Genomic DNA, 20,642 nt, shown 5'->3' with positions numbered 1-20,642 from the left:
ATAGCAGTTTAAATATTATACATGACACAGATGATATTAAAAGGATCCTTACTATGTAATTAAATTGGGATATCTGGTTCTGAACTCCTGGGTCATTGTTCCGTATAATGAAGTTGATAGCAGCATTTTCACCAATTTTCAGTTCTCCGCTGCCAACACTGAGATGCAGAAAATTACCACCACGTGGTCGGTATGCAGTGGCAATCATGGAAGAACTTGCTTGTAGGGTAGGCAGTAGTTCTGGATTATCTGTTCTTACCTTACAATTGAAAAAAAAAAAACAATCAAGACACAACTATAAAGAACAGACAAGGATTCCAAACAACATAAAAAGTCACAGATTAAAGAGGAAGTAAACCCTCCTCAGGAAGTTGTACCTATAGGTAAGCCTATGATAAGGCTTACCTATAGGTACTGTAAATATCTCCTAAACATGTTCGGTTTAGGAGATATTTACCTTTAATGCAGCCAGTGACGTCACTGGCGCATGCGCTCTGAAGGAACGGCTGATCGTGCCGTTCCTTCAGAGCCCCGTGCCGTGACCGTCGGCTCCTGCGCGCGTGCGCAGGAGTGACGTCACCGCGGCTCCGGCCAATCCGATGGCTGGATGCCGCGATCCCGGAAGACGGGCGACTGAACATGTCGCTCGTCATACAGGTAAGAGAGCGGCACGGCGGGGGCTCGTTCTAAGGTAAGTATTTCATAATGAGCTAGTATGCGATGCATACTAGCTCATTATGTCTTTCTCTTGCAGGTTGTAAAAGAAAAAAAAAAAATTTTAACGAGTTTACAACCTCTTTAAGGCTCCATGTACACGGGACGTTGTTAAAAGTCCCTTTGAATGCTGGAATTTTTAGGACGTTTGAAACGTCCATTCGGTCGCGTTTGTAGCCGCGTTTAGCGAGCGTTTGCGGGCGTTTGCGGGCGTTTGCGTTTAGAACCGTTCCTAGAGGTCAAAAAAATGATTCCCCTTTAAAATGGAAAACCGCGAATGCCAAACGCGGGTCATCGCGTTCGGTCGCGTTCGGTCGCGTTCGGACGCGTTCGGTTGCGTTCTAAAAACAGTCCCTGAACGCAACTGCCCGCAAACGACCGCAAACGACCTGGTGTACATGGACAGATAAGATAAAATGTAGGTGGGTTCAGGGGCTTCTAAAAAAAACGCCCAACTGCTCCTAAACGGCCATTTCCAGCTTCCCGTGTACATGGAGCCTAACAGGAAAAACCAATATGGCCAAATCGTTTTTTTTTTTTTCTTTGCTTTCTATGGGGGTCAACTCACTAAGAGTTAAATAATGGCAAATAAAATGTAGTAGAATACCCAATGTAGTAAATCAGTTGTGAAAGTTCAATTCACTAAGAATTTACTGTTAAATACCGAATGCGGCATTTGTTTGATTTAGCGGTAATTACTGCATTATCTAATGCAGGAATTTACGGCATTGAGCTGGTTGCTATGAAACGGACGGGATTTGTCAAAAAACAGCCTGGGGGTCAGTGATAATATTTTGAATGTTCGCTTCACCATATGAAATTGTTTTCACTGCAATGTTATTTGCATGGCCACGTATTATATCACATACGTCACGGTTGTAACAAATGTTATCGAAGTGCAATATTTGCATGTAGTTTGAGTGGTCAGTTATGTGTGTTTGCACCTAATATTATCACTTTGGTTTTTGTGATTTTTATCGCAAAAAATGTATTTTCCTGTCTGTCTCCATGGCAGCCTACGTGTGGGTTAACCCCGCCTCCACTCCAAGGGTATAGGACCCCCCTCCCATAAATTTCAGCTCTCAGGTACAGCAGGTGTTCATTTTTTGTCCTCCTCCAAGGACCTACACTTCTGATGTCTTACTACGTCCAGCTTACCTTAGGATACTTTGGATGGTGTCTGCATGTCCAGAGCCCAGCCACGGGCGGGTGAGTGACATTTAAAATCCCCTGCTCTCTGCGGTTGACTGAAGCTTGATTGGCATTCTCTGACATGGGTCTGAAGATTCGCATTGCTTCCCTTCATGGCAGCGGTATTTGTTATTTATGTACACTTTGTTTGTCTCTTTTTCTATCACTGTACAATTTGTTTGTTTGGCCCAATGGCGCTGGAACGCTTCCTGCGTTCCAGCAAACCCTTCCTGCGTTCCAACAAACCCTTCCTCTTCCTCCTCTGCTTCTAGCGTCCAATCGGTAGACGCTTCGTGGTCCCGCGCATGCGCAGTGCGCCGCGAGCGAAGTCGAGGCTTGGTTCGCACATGCGCATTAGCGATCGCGGCCGCATCACCGCTGACGTCATTCCGGCGGGAGATTTAAACAGCTGACGATTCCCCTGTACTTTGGGAATGTACTGTGGGCGTTGCGGCAGCTTCCCAGTGTCTCTGGATTCCTTGCTACAGGTATGTGCAATGGAGACTTGACTGCAGAGGGGGGGGGGGCGGAGGGTTGTCACCTCACAATGTATCACTGACATGGTGTCTGATATGTATTACCTTTCTTTATCAGTCTGGTTGTTTGGCCTGAAGTATGGATCCTGCGTCACCGCCCTCCTGTGGCCAGCCCTCTCACAACAGGTGGGTGCTGGCATTTTTCAGAGGGGGGGGCGGGGAGGGCTTGCTGGTCCCTAGGTCATGGCTAAATCCAGTGTCTCCCCGATTTTCTCTTTTTTCCATCAGCTCTCCCAGGCCTGATTTACCACAAGAAAGAGACCCTGTCAGACCTCGTGGGAGTTCATCCTCCAGATCTAAACGCCGTGAATCTCCATCAGGGAGTAGGCAACAAGGGAGACGCTCCAATTCCTCCCCCAGACACCATACACGATACCAGAGTCACCGCACACACCAGAGAGCCTGTTGGGGTTGTGGGGCGCATGTCCCGGAGGACAAGTCCCTATGTGAGCCATGTTTTGCTCATGCAGCCGGTGAGAGGGGGCAAAAGGATCAAAGATTGGAATCTCTAGTGAAGAGAATAGTACAACAGTCCCTGAAAGAATGGGGTACAGTCCCACCACTTGGTCCCACCACATCCAGTTCTCCAGGGGAAGTGCAGGAAGATCAAGGCCCCTCTCAACCGAGTATTACTTCTGCAAAGTCATCTGACAGTGATTCGGAAGAAGAAGGGGCTGTAGGCGGCTTTGAGTTCGCCCTAGTTTCACCCCTGATCAGAGCCATTAAAGAAGCTCTCAGATGGGAGGATCCTGTGTCTCCTCAAAAAAAAGCAGCGGAAGTTCTTCAAGCACCTTGGTAAGGAGCGTATCAACTTCCCTTCCCTCTCTGAATTACAAGAGGTGATTACTGAAGAATGGAGTAAAGGGGATAGTAAGTCTTCCTTATCCTCCAAACTTGGGAAATTATATCCCTTTAAACCTGAAGATGTCGCCCGTCTGGAATCTGCTCCTCTTGTGGATGCGGCAGTTACAAGATTAGCAAAGCATGTCACTTTGCCACTAGATGACGCGGTCTCTTTCAAAGACCCTTTGGATAGGAAGATAGATCTGGACCTAAAGAGGATCTTTGTGACGGCCGGCGCGGCCTGCAAACCTGTGATGGCATTAGCAACAATGTCTAAAGCCATGGAAGTCTGGGTTTCCGATATAGAATCCAAACTTGGAAGTCTCTCGGAAGAAGCCGTAGAAAGTTCCCCTATTCACGAACTCAAGCTGGCTTCAGTGTTTTTAGGAGAAGCATCTATTGATGTTCTGCGTCTTCTGTCCAGATCGATGCTATCCTCAGTAACAGCAAAGAGGGCCTTGTGGCTTCGCCCGTGGATTGCAGATCCAGCTTCTAAACAGGCATGGTGTAAGATCCCTTTTGAGGGTACTTCCCTTTTTGGAAACAAACTAGACAGCGCCATTGCCAAGGCTACTGGCGGAAAGTCAGGTTTCCTCCCGCAAGACAGACGACTATTTGGTCAGAAGAAGCCTCAACCTAGGAGGCAATACACGGAGAGATCAAGAGATGCACGCTCTTACAAGCCTAATAGAGATTTCCGAAGAAACTGGAGAGGTGGTCAATCCTCTACTCGGAGGTCATCAAAAAATCCAGCGCCTGCTGGACAAGATTCCACTAAATCTTTTTGAGATTGGGCCCGTCCAGGCATGTCAGGTGGGGGCACGTCTTCTCCATTTTCAGCATGTCTGGGCGGCCTCAATCACGGACTTTTGGACCGTCAGGACGGTCTCTACAGGCCACAGATGGTCATTTCTGGCAGATCCAGTTCCAAGATTCATCTCAACTCATTTACCCTGTCTAGAAGAGAGAAGAGAAGTCTTGCTCGCCTATGTAGACGCTTTGGTGGCTCAAGGAGCGGTAGCTCCGGTTCCGGAACAAGAAAAATTTCAAGGGGTTTACTCACCCCTCTTCTTAGTCCAGAAGAAGAACGGGGCCTGGAGACCTGTTATAGATCTCACATACCTGAACAAGTTCATAAAGAACGAAAAATTCAAGATGGAAACACTCTCAACTATTCAAAGGGCAGTACTGCCGGGAGATTGGCTCGCCTCAATAGATTTAAAGGATGCGTATTTTCATGTACCTGTGGCAACCGACTTCCACAAATATCTTCGCTTCTGTGTTCGGAATCAGCATCTGCAATTCATTTGCCTACCCTTCGGCCTGTCTACCTCACCCAGAGTATTCACCAAAGTTCTTCTAGCAGTGGTAGCCTTCATAAGATTGAAAGGTATACGTCTACATCATTACTTAGACGATCTTCTGCTTCTGTCTCAAGAAAAGGATCAGTTATTGGCACACAGAGATCAGGTCATATCGACCCTCAAAGAGTTTGGCTGGCTGCTAAACCTACAAAAGAGTCAGCTGGAGCCTACTCAGCGCCTAGTCTATCTTGGGGCGCAATTCGACACCGTCGAGAATTCAATCTCTCTCCCATTAGAGAAGATACCGGTAGTGAGGGAGAGAATCCTTCCGGCTCTTTCCTCTCCTCGGCTGAAAGCCTCTCAGTGCCTCAAAATCATTGGCACCATGGTGTCCACGGCTCCAATGGTCAAATGGGCTCTCTGGCATATGAGGCCCTTCCAAAAAGGGTTCCTACAACAATGGAACACAGAAGAGAAAGATCAGTACATTCATATCTCCTCCAGCATGAGATACAGTCTTCTTTGGTGGCTGCAACGCAGGAATCTGCTCAACTGTCATTCTCTGGTTCCAGTCTCATGGACTATAATCACAACAGACGCCAGCAACTCAGGTTGGGGGGCTCATTGTCTGACAGAGATGACACAGGGGAGATGGTCTTTTCAGAGACACACTCCAGTCTCCAATATACTGGAACTCCGAGCAGCCTACCAGGGTCTTCGATCTTTCCAACACCTGCTAGAGGGGAAATCTGTAATGATTCGGATGGACAACACCACGGCAGTGTCTTATGTGAAGAGACAAGGTGGGACACGGAGTCTCTCTCTGCTACGAGAATTAGACCCGATCATGTCCTGGGCCCAGACTCACCTAGTAAACATCTCGGCAGTTTACATCCCAGGTTCACAGAATGTTCAAGCGGATTTTCTGTCCAGGGTCCAGTTGAACCACAACGAATGGTCGCTCCATGTGGAGTCGTTCAAATGGATTCTGTCGTTGGGAGTATCTCCCGAAGTCGATCTGTTCGCCTCCCCTTGCAACCACAAGTTGGGGAAGTATGTCACGAGGGGCAAGTGTCCTCAAGCTTACGGGACAGATGCACTAACCGACAGGTGGGAGTTCAGCAGGGCTTATGCCTTTCCTCCAGTACCCATCATTCTCAAATTCCTGCAAAGACTTCAAGCGGAAGATGTGGAGATAGTGATGGTGGCGCCTTTCTGGCCGAACAGGCCATGGTTTCCGCTACTCCTACAACTGAGTTACCGGGACCCGGTCCCTCTTCCCCTCAGACCAGACTTGCTTCTTCAGGGAACATCAGTGCACCCCTGTCCTGCAATTCTCCGGTTGACGGTCTGGTTCTTGAGAGGGAAAGGTTGGAATCGCTCGGCTGCCCATCTACAGCCATTTCCACCTTGATGAATGCTAGACGACCAAGTACTAATAAAGTATACTGTAGAATCTGGGCAAGATTCATGGAGTCTGCATATCCTGAAGGTATGTCTTCCTCAGTCCCTGGGATTCAAGAAATACTAAGTTTTCTTCAGGCTGGTCTGGATATGCCCCTTTCAGTGGCAACTCTTAGAGTTCAAGTTTCGGCCTTATCGGCCTTCTCCGGGGTCATGTGGGCCCAACACCCACTAATCCAACAATTTTTCAAAGGAGCAATCAGGCTCAATCCTCAGAGAAGACCTAGGTTCCCGAAATGGGATCTACCTCTTGTCCTAAATGCCCTCTCCAAATCGGGCATAGATTCCTCTTCTTCTATCAAGGACCTGACCATCCGAACTGTCTTCCTGGTAGCCATTACCTCGGCTAAAAGGGTCTCTGAATTAAGTTCTCTCGGATGTAAAGAACCATTCTTGACTTTTTTTCCGGATCGGGTAGTACTGATACCCAGGCTGAATTCAAATCCGAAAGTCACCTCAGTGTTTCACCAGAATCAGGAGATTGTCCTGCCTACTTTCCGTTCATCTAATGAGTCCAATCCTCATCCGTTGGATGTAGGAGAATCCTTAAAAGCCTATCTTCAAGCAACTGCACCATTCAGGCAGTCTGACAACCTCTTTGTCCTGTTCTGGGGAAAGAACAGAGGTAAACCTGCTTCATCTAGGACTATCGCTTCATGGATAGTGGCAGCTATCCAACAGGCCTATAGAGCTGAGGGGCTGGCTCCTCCGGAGGCGGTGACGGCGCACTCTACAAGGAGTATCTCTACTTCCTGGGCGGCTTCGCGGCACGTGGCTCCAGATGTGATTTGCAGAGCGGCTTCGTGGTCATCAGTCAATACTTTTATGACCCACTATTGTGTAGAGCCTGCTTCTCTGTCCTCAGTTAATTTTGGTTTGACTGTTTTGTCTGCAAATAGCATGAATTAAAATTTTCTTTGCTAAAGCATTCCCACCCGTGTGGAGTGAGCTAGTTATTTCCCACACGTAGGCTGCCATGGAGACAGACAGGAAAACGGAAAATTCCTATCATACTTACCGTAATTTTCCTTTCCTGATAGTCTCCATGGCAGCCGGAGTACCCACCCTCTCGTCTTGGATTCGGCTAAGATATGGAACACCTGCTGTACCTGAGAGCTGAAATTTATGGGAGGGGGGTCCTATACCCTTGGAGTGGAGGCGGGGTTAACCCACACGTAGGCTGCCATGGAGACTATCAGGAAAGGAAAATTACGGTAAGTATGATAGGAATTTTCCGTTTTTTTTTATTTGTTCTTTTTAAGATAGCGCCCCAGTTCTTTTCACTTCCCTCAATTCTATCTCCCGATATTCAGGGAGTTCATGGTGCAGCAATCTTTAAGATTGGCTAGTGCATCCTTAATTTTTTCTTTTTTGTACTTTGACAAATAGGACTTAATTTACCACATGCGATAATTTATGAAAATTAGGAACATGGTACCTTTATCGCATGTGGTAAACGTTAGTGAATCGACCCCTATGTCTCATTGGAATGATTTTTTTTTCCAATAGGAAGGATTTTTCTCCTGTTCTAAAGACACAACCGGAAGTAAAATGAAACCTCCAAAAAGAGAAATCTCCTATCAATTTACAATTTACATTAGAACAGGTATCCCTATTGGAAGATTTCCCTTAACCTAATTTTCCAAGCAGGGCCATCTGATTCCTCCTGTATTGATTGGTATTGTAACATTTCAGCGATACACACATCTGCTGTATTTAGCGACAACTTTGGGTCACATAGCAGTGTGCGTCTTGCAGGTGATTTTCACATCGCACAGTTGATAAAGCCTCAGTGACAACTATACATAAATTAAAATTCATCACAAAAAAAACAGATTATTTTTCTTAGAATTTCAGTAGCGCAGGGATGGTTTTACCCTCCTTTTATAAAGTGCAAATAAATAAAGTGCATGAATTGCATAAATAACCCAAAAACATCCAACTAAGCAAGAACAGAGTCCTTCAAAAGTCTTTGCTTATGTAGTTCCAGAGCTGGTGGTAGTGACATTGTACGGTTCCTATAACTGACACCAATGACCCTGCATTAAAAGCACTGTGTATTGCTCTGGCACTACATAAACAAAGATGTTTGAAGGACTCTGTTCTTGCTTAGTTGGATGTTTTGGATTATTTATGCATTTTATGCACTTTATTTATTTGCACTTTATGAAAGGAGGGTAACACCATCCATGCGCTACTGAAATTCTAAGAAAAATAATCCGTTTTTTTTTGTGATGAATTTTAATTTATGTATAATTGTCACCAGTGTTGGTAGTAACTGCGTTTAAGTAAACGGCGTTACTTAACGCAGTTACTTTTCAGGGTAACGAGTAACCTATCAGATTACTCATCCTCTCCCTGTAACGCCGTTGTCGCTACTTTCGGCTGCGTTACTGCAATCACATCTACTGCCACTAGATGGAAGTAGATGTAATTGTATTCCCCCTCTCCTCTATGACCGCTGTCCGCGGTACTGGAGAGAGAAGAGGAGGAGACTGTCGAGTGAGTCACACTCACGATCGTCTCGGACAGCACAGCGCGCCATAGAGCACAGGGCAGGGCATAGAGTCCGGCGGGCGGCGGATCGGCGACCCGACCCAGCCAAGCAAGCATTGCCAATTAATAACTTTTGCCAGCCTGGGCTGTATTATATTTATAAAACAAGATAAACAACATAGTCCAGGACCAGGACTCCACCCACCCACAGGGCAGCAAGAAGTCCACCACCACGACTCCACCAATGCACACAGCCCAGAAGAGGAGAGGAGAGAGGCACAGACAGGCAGGCCTGAGGCCTGGAGGAGGACGGAGCCAGAGGCACCCGGACAACAATGTGCCAGTGCCTGCCAGGCCACACCACCACCAGCAAGCACAGCAGGTACCAAAAAAAAAAAAAAAACTCACAGACTCAGTCAGTCACAGACAGTCAGGACCCCCACCAGCCACCACCCACCACCAGTGTGCCACAGACACCACCACCAGCAGCCAGCCAGTCCAGAGACAGCAGCAGCCAGCAGGTACCAAAAAAAAAAAAGTTACTTAAGTCAGGTCAGGAGGACTCAGACCCCCACCACCAGTGTGCCACGTCACCACCAGTGTGCCACGTCACCACCATTGTGCCATACCACCACCAGTGTGCCACGTCACCACCAGTGTGCCACGCCACCACCATTGTGCCACGCCACCACCAGTGTGCCACGCCACCACCATTGTGCCAAGCCACCACCAGTGTGCCATGCCACCACCAGTGTGCCACGCCACCACCATTGTACCATTACTTTGCTGAGTAACTAATTACTTTTTAAATGTGGTAACTGAGTCAGTAACTCAATTACTTTTTGGGAGAAGTAATTTGTAACTGTAACTAATTACTTTTTTAAACTAAGATGAGCAACACTGGTTGTCACTGAGGCTTTATCAACTATGCAATGTGAAAATCAGCTGCAAAACGCACACTGCTATGCTACCCAAAGTTGTCGCTAAATAAAGCAGATGTGTGTGACGCAGAGTAGCAAAGCCTTTTGCCGTGCACTTAAAGCCTCAGTGACAAGTTAACGCCTGTTCTTGTTGTAAGCATTAAGTCCACTGCAAAAAGCGTCACACACATCTGCTTTATTAGGAGCAAAAGAAATGCGCGGTTAAGCAAAAAAGTCATTTGTGAAGGTTTGGCATGCTATAATTCTGGTTCTGGACATGCTACAGAGCTGAAACTTCATAGGTACACTTGTTATACCCCCCATACACTAAATCCAAAGAAATCTATTTTTTTTTTCAATAATTTTTTCAATAATTGGCTCTCTATCAAAAATGACAATTTTTAAGAACTTTTTTTTTGCCTGATTCATAGTCCCTGGGGCATGACCCAGAACCCTAGGCACTTTTTAGGGGCATTTATTAGGTTTTAGGGCTTCACAATTGTGTTTTTTGATTCCCGAAGTTCGGGTCCCATTGATTTCAATGGGGTTCGGGAATCCGAACCGAACTTTCGGGAAATTCAGGTGTTCTGGTCGAATCGAACTTTTCAAAAGTTCGATTATCCCTACTTGTCAGCCCCCATGTTGTAAAACGCTGCGCAACCTGTTGGCACTATATAAATCCTGTATAATATTAACAATTTTCTGATGACAAAATGCTGGATATTCCTGGTGCCCTGATTCTGTCCTGGTGATAGTTCTTAGAAGTACAAATTGAGTGATTCTCTCTGACAGCAATAAACTTATGAAAGAGGTTTCATTCTTTCTTTCTCCACTCTATCCAAGACTTACAAATGTTTTTGGTTAGAGTTCTACTTTTAAATATTGCTTAGAGAATCTTTGTTTTAAGTAATAAGAAATATTATATTCATTTTATTATTAGTATTATAAATATTATATTCATTTTATATTGGTTCTGTAAAAAATATTCCCAGCAATCGTGTAGCTTTTCCATCAACAGGTTTTTAGTTTCTTGGGCAGAGTGCCCAAGAACAATGGCTCATCCTCTTACAGTTGCAGAATCCTCAAGCTTACTATCACTTTATCACTTCAGGTCTATGAAATTTAAAGCCCATAGATGTGATATGACAATCACCCAATTTGGCCATTTTTGGCTGGATCAGATGTCTACAAAACAAGTACATAACCAGTGCATGATTATACTGGGGAGAAAACCTGATCCAGTATATTGTTTGCCAAGCAATGTGGTCAGCATCTGGGGGCACAACTTTGCTTCTTCTGTCTTATATCTTCATAGCAACAAACATGACACTCGGGAGGCCAAATGTTGACTTAGAGTGTCTGTCTACCCAAAATTGACAATGGACACCTCTACTAAGCAGGATTATTGTACAATGATGTCTAAATTCTAAGCTAGTGCTCAATGTAATTATAAGCTAGTGCTTACAATGTTTCTTGATCTGCTAGTACGTTAGAGATATACTGGAGGTACAGTGAGGGAAAAAACTATTTGATCTCATGCTGATTTTGTATGTTTGCCCACTGACAAAAAAATGATCAGTCTATAATTTTAATGGTAGGCTTATTTTAACAGTGAGAAACAGAATAACAACAAAAATATCCAAAAGAATTACATTAAGGTGCTGGAGTGATCTAGACCTTAATCCCATAGAAAATATGTGGAGGGAGTTGAAGGTTTGAGTTACCGTCAGCCTCAAAACCCTAATGACTTGGAGAGGATCTGCAAAGAGGAGTGGGACAAAATCCCTCCCGAGATGTGGCCAACAACCAGAAACATCTGACCTCTGTGCAAAAAAGGGGTTTTGCCACCAACTACTAAGTCATTTTTTGCAAAGGTGTTGAATACTTATTTCACTCATTAGCAGGCAGATCAATTGAGAACTTTTTTTGAAATGCGTTTTTCTGCATATTTTTGTTGTTATTCTGTCTCTCATTGTTAGAATAAACCTACCCTTAAAATGATAGACTAACCTTTTCTTTGTCAGTGGTCAAACGTACAAAATCAGCAGGGGAATTGAAATATTTTTTTCCCTCACTGTAAACTCTTAAACTCAGATAAAAGCAAATTAAACTGTGTTGGACTCATAAATGGGATCTTAGGATACACCAGTTAGCCCAGCCTCAAAGTGTACATATTATTTTAGTTTATATGGTCTACACTTTTACTTTTCTCATGAGTTGGTAGTCCCAGAACACCAGCCTTGCAGTAACAACATGATTTAAGAAATAGGATGGTTGTGCGCTCTTTGAATAAGGCTGAAACATTTCTGGATAGATGGTTTGGGTCTACTGTGTGCAATCTGAAGTGTAACCATTGTTAATCCTGATAGTATAAGCACTCCAGTAAGCAAGTTAATGGTTTTCCTAAAGGATGGTAATTGAAAAACAGATCCCAGTGGGTGTTAATCTAAGCATTTTATATATTTTTTAATTCCATAATTCCATACTTGTCTACATTATTGTGTTCTGAAACTACTAAAAAAGATCCACACAATTGTATAAAAAATATAATTGTTACCGTTATTCTAAATGATCCTATATCTGGACGGGTATTGATGGTCAGCCGGACAGTTCCATCACTCAGTGTAACCCCTCTCACTGACCCTGGGTCTGCCACCACAGGGACAAGGTGTGCTGGAGTGCCATCTGGATTGGTGACAAACACCTAGAAAAGATGACAGATATACTGAAACCCAACAGTCTTATTACAGATCTTTCTACACAAACAATCTCTAATATTTACCCAGCCATGAGCAAGTACACCATGCCATCACCTTTTGGTAGCTATAAATATTCTTTAGTTCACAAATGCCAGAGCACTGAGGTTTAACTAAAGAAACAGTACAGCAGAGTAACTTGCTTTGCTATAATGGTTTGAGATCAATTTAGTTTTAGTTGTTTTTTCTATAGAGCAGGGGTGTCAAACTCAATTTCATCACGGGCCGCATCAGCATTATGGTTGCCCTCAAAGGACTGGTTATATCTGTAAGATTAGATGTCCAGAGCACGCCACGCCCTCTTACACCCTTACATGAGATGTCAAAAGCCCCTCCCCCCACCATCAGAACTTAAGATTCATCAACTCTTCCTTACATCACAATTCACCCCCCTACCTTGTGCTACTGCCAGGAAGAAGAAGAAGGTGGATCTGGGAAGAAAAAAATGCAGGGTCTGGGGGAGGACCAGAGGAGGGCTGGAGTCAGCTTACAGAGTCTGCTGAATGCTGAGACCAGGGGAGGCAGAGACAAGGTGGTTTTGCGGCTGCACAGAGAGGTGCAGGATCTGTAGGAAGAGTTCTGCCCTCCTCTCTGCTGCAGACTGCTGAGAAAAAGGGGGGGCAAAGACAAGCCTTTCTGCAGGAGCACAGAGAAGCGCAGGATTTGGCAAAGGAGTTCTGTCCTCTGCTGCCGGCTACTGAGACAAAGTGGAGGCAGATACAAGGGGGTACTGCAGCTGCGGGAGAGGTGCGAGGGCCACATGAAATGGCCCGGAGGCCCGCATTCGGCCCGCAGGCCTTGTGTTTGACATCTGTGCTTTAGAGAGTTTATACATTTTCAAATGTTGGTTTCTATTTTTTGGTAGCTACTGTATATACAATCTTTAACAAATAAACTGTAATACAGGACAAAGGCTTGCCAGAGCACTATGATTTAGCTAAAGAGACAATTCAGCAGAGTAGCTTGCTTTTCAGCTCCCCTTATATGAATGAAACATACATTAATTTTCAATATACAATAAACTTCCACTATATTGTCTTACCATTAGATCCATAGGCATTCCAGGTTTGAAAAATTTGGAAGTTTTGGTGAAGAGAACTTTGTACGGGGAGTTCACCATATAGATATCATTAAGTTCACTTTCTACCATATCACTGCCTGCAAATAAAAACACACAATTGATGCTAAAATAAATTAGCTACATTGGAAATTAGGCAAAATTAATATAAGCAAATAGCTTCTTCAAAAGTAAAAAGGGGATTTCTAGGTACATTACAGACTTTGAAGTAAATGCCCAATCCACTCTCTTTGTAATAGATCACATGGCCTTTAACAAACCAGAATACCTACCAATGGGCAGTAACATTGTGCCATTTACCCAGAAAGTATAAACTGTAAAAATTGTGGTTGATGATACAAAATCTGTCAAACACACACCCAGTGCTGGTGGTCACTGTAAAGTAATAAGTACCCTCTTCAGATACTTATGTGCAACACAATAAAGGTGCAACATTAAATCTATAAATATATGAAAAACAATGAATAAATATATATCTCTGATCAGCAGCAGCTGTATATAAACAATAGTTATAGGTAAGGTGCAGTTAGTACTGTGTCAATACACAAGACGAATCACACTCAGCAGCGCTATACCCAAAGCAATCCACTCTGAGTATCTAAAAAATGTTAAAAGTATTAAAATTAAACAGCCATCATATGAATGCAAGCGTCCAAGTGATATACACAAAACAGTCTCTATTGATCCCCAGTGCAGTCTTAACTAGCAGAGTAACATGGAGTCCATGATCACAGATCGAATGTATTGTGGTACTTTAATCAAATTGGAAAAGGATGGATCCACCACCACACCTCCAGTGCTCCCCTCCAGATTTAACACTCACCAGATCAACAAAGATCAAAAGCCTCTATATCACTGCCTCTCGGTTGTCTCTCCAAACCTCTGGTTTATAAGATAACGATCACTGCACGCTGTAGCTTCCTGTTTCCTTTGCTCAGACTCTCCAATAGCATGTGATCCAATTGACAGCTCAGCACCCGAAAGCTCCGCAGTTCGCTGAAGATGAACCCGCTCGGCCGCCGTAACCCGGAAGTCAGCCTCTCTCCGTCACATGACGCCAGCGGAACAGGAGGACGTTTGCGGTGACGTAGTATGTGTCAGCTGTCAGTGGTGGGGGAGAGCCCTATGAAGGGAGACGTGGGGGGGAGGTCACAGTTACTGCTATGCTGAAGAGGGAAGGACCTCCCCCCCACATCTCCCTTCATAGGGCTCTCCCCCACCACTGACAGCTGACACATACTACGTCACCGCAAACGTCTTCCTATTCCGCTGGCATCATGTGACGGAGAGAGGCTGACTTCTGGGTTACGGCGACCGAGTGGGTTCATCTTCAGCGAACTGTGGAGCTTTCAGGTGCTGAGCTGTCAATTGGATCACATTTTATTGGAGAGTCTGAGCAAAGGAAACAGGAAGCTACAGCGTGCAGTGATCGTTATCTTATAAACCAGAGGTTTGGAGAGACAACCGAGAGGCAGTGATATAGAGGCTTTTGATCTTTGTTGATCTGGTGAGTGTTAAATCTGGAGGGGAGCACTGGAGGTGTGGTGGTGGATCCATCCTTTTCCAATTTGATTGAAGTACCACAATACATTCGATCTGTGATCATGGACTCCATGTTACTCTGCTAGTTAAGACTGCACTGGGGATCAATAGAGACTGTTTTGTGTATATCACTTGGACGCTTGCATTCATATGATGGCTGTTTAATTTTAATACTTTTAACATTTTTTAGATACTCAGAGTGGACTGCTTTGGGTATAGCACTGCTGAGTGTGATTCGTCTTGTGTATTGACACAGTACTAACTGCACCTTACTTATTTACCCAGAAAGCCTTTGTTTTTGTAGAGGTTTATACACATACTCCAGGAGGAATTGCCTTACGCCTCTTTTTATATGTCAGTGATGTCACTTTACTTGCCAACTACAGTATACAGTATTAGTGATGTCGCGAACCTAAAATTCGCGGTTCGCGAACGGCGAACGCGAACATCGGCAAATGTTCGCGAACCGGCGAACCGGGCGAACCGCCATAGACTTCAATAGGCAGGCGAATTTTAAAACACACAGGGACTCTTTCTGGCCACAATAGTGATGGAAAAGTTGTTTCAAGGGGACTAACACCTGGACTGTGGCATGCCGGAGAGGGATCACGCAAAAAAAAGTTCTTAAAAATTATAATTTTTTGATAGAGAGCCAATTATTGGAAAAATTAAAAAAAAATAAAAATAAAAAATTTCTTTGGATTTAGCATCTGGGGGGTCTAAAAAGTGTACCTGTGAAGTTTCAGCTCTGTAGCATGTCCAGAACCCCTAAAAAACAGCATTTTTCTTATATTTTCAGGAATATGGCTTCTCTGCGGCTGGCTTTTTCTCTTGCAGGCATTTAGCGGGCATTTTTTTAGGCAGGCATGTCATTTTTTGTATTTAGTGTCTGGGGGGGTCTAAAAAGTGTACCTGTCAAGTTTCAGCTCTGTAGCATGTCCAGAACCCCTAAAAAACAGCATTTTTCTTATATTTTCAGGAATACGGCTTCTCTGCGGCTGGCTTTTTCTCTTGCAGGCATTTATCGGGCATTTTTTTAGGCAGGCATGTCATTTTTTGTATTTAGTGTCTGGGGGGTCTAAAAAGTGTACCTGTCAAGTTTCAGCTCTGTAGCATGTCCAGAACCCCTAAAAAACAGCATTTTTCTTATATTTTCAGGAATACGGCTTCTCTGCGGCTGTCTTTTTCTCTTGCAGGCATTTATCTGGCATTTTTTTAGGCAGGCATGTCATTTTTTGTATTTAGTGTCTGGGGGGTCACAAAAGTGTACCTGTCAAGTTTCAGCTCTGTAGCATGTCCAGAACCCCTAAAAAACAGCATTTTCTTATATTTTCAGGAATACGGCTTCTCTGCGGCTGTCTTTTTCTCTTGCAGGCATTTATCGGGCATTTTTTTAGGCAGGCATGTCATTTTTTGTATTTAGTGTCTGGGGGGTCACAAAAGTGTACCTGTCAAGTTTCAGCTCTGTAGCATGTCCAGAACCCCTAAAAAACAGCATTTTTCTTATATTTTCAGGAATACGGCTTCTCTGCGGCTGTCTTTTTCTCTTGCAGGCATTTATCGGGCATTTTTTTAGGCAGGCATGTCATTTTTTGTATTTAGTGTCTGGGGGGTCACAAAAGTGTACCTGTCAAGTTTCAGATCTGTAGCATGTCCAGAACCCCTAAAAAACAGCATTTTTCTTATATTTTCAGGAATACGGCTTCTCTGCGGCTGTCTTTTTCTCTTGCAGGCATTTATCGGGCATTTTTTTAGGCAGGCATGTCATTTTTTGTATTTAGTGTCTGGGGGGTCACAAAAGTGTACCTGTCAAGTTTCAGCTCTGTAGCATGTCCAGAACCCCTAAAAAACAGCATTTTTCTTATATTTTCAGGAATACGGCTTCTCTGCGGCTGTCTTTTTCTCTTGCAGGCATTTATCGGGCATTTTTTTAGGCAGGCATGTCATTTTTTGTATTTAGTGTCTGGGGGGTCACAAAAGTGTACCTGTCAAGTTTCAGATCTGTAGCATGTCCAGAACCCCTAAAAAACAGCATTTTTCTTATATTTTCAGGAATACGGCTTCTCTGCGGCTGTCTTTTTCTCTTGCAGGCATTTATCGGGCATTTTTTTAGGCAGGCATGTCATTTTTTGTATTTAGTGTCTGGGGGGTCTAAAAAGTGTACCTGTCAAGTTTCAGCTCTGTAGTATGTCCACAACCCAAAAAAAACAGCATTTTTCTTATGATTTTTAGTAGAAAACTAATGCAGTGTCTTTCCAGCTGTCTTTTTTTCTTTCTGGCAAGCTGAAATATGATATGCCAAGGCAAACATGCCTATCAGTTGAGCTATGACACAGACAACACTGCACACATGGGGAAATATGTAAAACAAAAAACAGGAAAAGGAAATTAGGTGACGGTAACAAAACATGATATTGTGATTGGCCAAATAAAAAGTCACCTCGCGATGAGGTCGCGCCAAAGTCGCGCTAAGTCGCGCCAAAGTCGCACTGGAAGCGACGCTACTTTAGTGGTAGCGGCAGTGTAAACCAGCACTAAAACATCCAGTGTGTGAATACGATCAGGTATGATGTTTTATCGGTCAAGTAGTGTAAGGGTTACGCCCGTTGCCCGCTTCACAGTGACAGACCAAACTCTGACAGACCAAACTCCCCGTTTAACAGTCAGTCAGTCCATTTGCACAACCGCAAACTCCCAATTTGCACAAGGTTGGATACCAAGCTAGCCATGTCCCGTTCCTTGTCCTCACTGACATCATTGAAGGTCTCTTCCTCCACCCAGCCACATACAACACCAAGGGTCCCCGAAAGGTGAGAACAAGCCCCCTGGGACGCCTGCTGTGGCTGGTATTCCACCTCCTCAAAGCCACCTTCCTCCTCTGACTTCTCTTCTTCAGACTCCTCTCTCTGCGTTGCCACAGGTCCAGCAATTGACAACGACAAGGCTGCTTCTGGTGGTGATGAGGACCACAACTCTTCCTCTTCATGCTCATCTACAGCCTGATCCAGTACTCTTCGCAGGGCACGCTCCAGAAAAAATGCATATGGGATGAGGTCGATGATGTTGCCTTGGGTTCGACTGACCACCAGGGTTGTCATCTCCGCAAAAGGACGCATGAGCCTACAGCCATTGTTCATGAGCATTCAGTAACGCGGCCAAAAAATACCCAGCTCCGCAGAAAGAATGAAAGAAAATGAATGTTTTTTTTTATGAAAAATTATCCTGCGGATCGCTTTTGGTCTGTACACAATGAAGCAACGACCTTATCATCTGGGGTGTGCCAACACAATCCTAGAGGTGATCGCTTCATTGTGATACGCAAGCCCCTTCACCACGACAAGGTAACGATCACGAAGGGGAATTGACACATGTATGTGCCTTTTTTTTTGTTTTTTGTTTTTTTGCAGCCACAGTGTAGCACCAGAGGCCAGAAAAATTAGGCATGTACACATGCATGAAAAAGTAGGTATTGTTGCAGCCGCTGCTGTAGCAGCGGCCTGAAAAATTGAGGTTTTAAGGCAGAAAGTGCACTAAAACATTGCTGCTTGAACCGTAGTTGGTGGCGGAGACGTCACGTAAGTCATCCGGCATGCAGAGAATGATTATATACAGCAGCGTGTGGACCATTTTTAGGCCAAGGCATCTCAGTCATCACCAGGCCTTTTTTAGTCAAATGCATCCCCCACTGTCAGTCCCTTCGGGATCCATGCCTCATTCATCTTAATAAACGTGAGGTAATCAAGACTTTTTTGACCTAGGCGACTTCTCTTCTCAGTGACAATACCTCCTGCTGCGCTGAAGGTCCTTTCTGACAGCACACTTGAAGCGGGGCAGGCCAGAAGTTCAATGGCAAACTGGGATAGCTCAGGCCACAGGTCAAGCCTGCACACCCAGTAGTCAAGGGGTTCATCGCTCCTCAGAGTGTCGATATCTGCAGTTAAGGCAAGGTAGTCTGCTACCTGTCGGTCGAGTCGTTCTCTGAGGGTGGACCCCGAAGGGCTGTGGCGATGCATAGGACTAAAAAAGCTCCGCATGTCCTCCATCAACAAGACGTCTGTAAAGCGTCCTGTCCTTGCCGGCGTGGTTGTGGTGGTAGGAGGAGGATTACTTTCACCTCTTCCCCTGTTGGATTCCCGTTGTGCTGTGACATCACCCTTATACGCTGTGTAGAGCATAGTTTTTAACTTATTTTGTAGCTGCTGCATCCTTTGCGACTGCCGGTAATTGGGTAACATGTCACAGACTTTCTGCTTATACCGGGGGTCTAGTAGCGTGGCCACCCAGTACAGGTCGTTCTCCTTCAGCCTTTTTATACGAGGGTCTCTCAACAGGCATGACAGCATGAAAGACCCCATTTGCACAAGGTTGGATGCCGAGCTACTCATGTCCAATTCCTCGTCCTCACTGATGTCATTGAAGGTGTGTTCTTCCCCCCAGCCACGTACAACACCACGGGTACCAGATAGGTGACAACGAGCACCCTGGGATGCCTGCTGTGGTTGGTGTTCCTCCTCCTCAAAGCCACATTCCTCCTCTGACTCCTCTTCCTCACACTCCTCTTCCAGTGTTGCCGCAGGTCCAGCAATCGATGGTAAGGCTGTTTCTGGTGGTGGTGATGGTGACCACAACTCTTCCTCTTCCTCTTCACGCTCATCTACGGCCTGATCCAGCACTCTTCGCAGGGCACGCTCCAGGAAAAAAACATATGGGATGATGTCGCTGATGGTGCCTTCAGTGCGACTCACTAGGTTTGTCACCTCCTCAAAAGGACGCATGAGCCTACAGGCATTGCGCATGAGCGTCCAGTAGCGTGGCAAAAAAATACCCAGCTCCGCAGAGGCTGTCCTAGCACCCCGGTCATACAAATACTCGTTGACCGCTTTTTCTTGTTGGAGCAGGCGGTCGAACATTAGCAGTGTTGAATTCCAACGTGTCGGGCTGTCGCAAATCAAGCGCCTCACTGGCATGTTGTTTCGCCGCTGAATATCTGCAAAGTGCGCCATGGCCGTGTAGGAACGCCTGAAATGGCCACACACCTTCCTGGCCTGCTTGAGGACGTCCTGTAAGCCTGGGTACTTCTGCACAAAACGTTGCACAATCAGATTCAACACATGTGCCATGCACGGCACATGTGTCAACTTGCCCAAATTCAATGCCGCCAACAAATTGCTCCCGTTGTCACACACCACTTTGCCGATCTCCAGTTGGTGCGGGGTCAGCCACTGATCCACCTGTGCATTCAGGGCGGACAGTAGTGCTGGTCCGGTGTGACTCTCTGCTTTCAGGCAAGTCAACCCCAAGACAGCGTGACACTGTCGTATCCGGCATGTGGAATAGCCCCTGGGGAGCTGGGGGGGTGCAGTTGGTGTGGAGCAAGACGCAACAGCAGAAGAGGACTCAGCCGAGGAGGTTAGCAAAGAGGATGGAGTAGGAGGAGTAGAGGAGGTGGCAGCAGGCCTGCCTGCAAGTCGTGGCGGTGTCACCAACTCCTCTGCAGCAGAGCCACGCATTCCATGCTTGGCAGCCGCCAGCAGGTTTACCCAATGCGCAGTGTACGTTATATACCTGCCCTGACCGTGCTTTGCAGACCAGCTATCAGTGGTCAGATGGACCCTTGCCCCAACACTGTGTGCCAGACGTGACATGATTTCTTTTTCCACAATAGAGTACAGGTTGGGGATTGCCTTTTGTGAAAAATCATTTCGGCCGGGTACCTTCCACTGCGGTGTCCCAATAGCGACAAATTTTTTGAAGGCCTCAGACTCCACCAGCTTGTATGGTAAAAGCTGGCGGGCTAA

The 20,642-nt window shown here is 45.3% G+C and overlaps 1 pseudogene across 1 annotated transcript in view; it reads right to left on the bottom strand.

The window, feature by feature from the left end:
* LOC309552831 (A.superbus venom factor 1-like) overlaps positions 1 to 20,642 on the bottom strand; it is a 319,818-nt pseudogene that overhangs the window by 218,050 nt on the left and 81,126 nt on the right. Inside the window, exons 10-12 of the transcript XR_014226164.1 lie at positions 13,267 to 13,422; positions 12,026 to 12,172; positions 53 to 259 (exon numbers count right to left, since the gene is read on the bottom strand). The product of XR_014226164.1 is annotated as an A.superbus venom factor 1-like (transcript). The remainder of the gene's footprint in view (positions 1 to 52; positions 260 to 12,025; positions 12,173 to 13,266; positions 13,423 to 20,642) is intronic.

This window comes from Pelophylax lessonae (genome assembly GCF_965119305.1).
Source record: "Pelophylax lessonae genome assembly, chromosome: 4".
In the NCBI taxonomy this organism is placed as follows: domain Eukaryota; kingdom Metazoa; phylum Chordata; class Amphibia; order Anura; family Ranidae; genus Pelophylax; species Pelophylax lessonae.
This window is presented reverse-complemented; position numbering and strand designations above follow the sequence as displayed.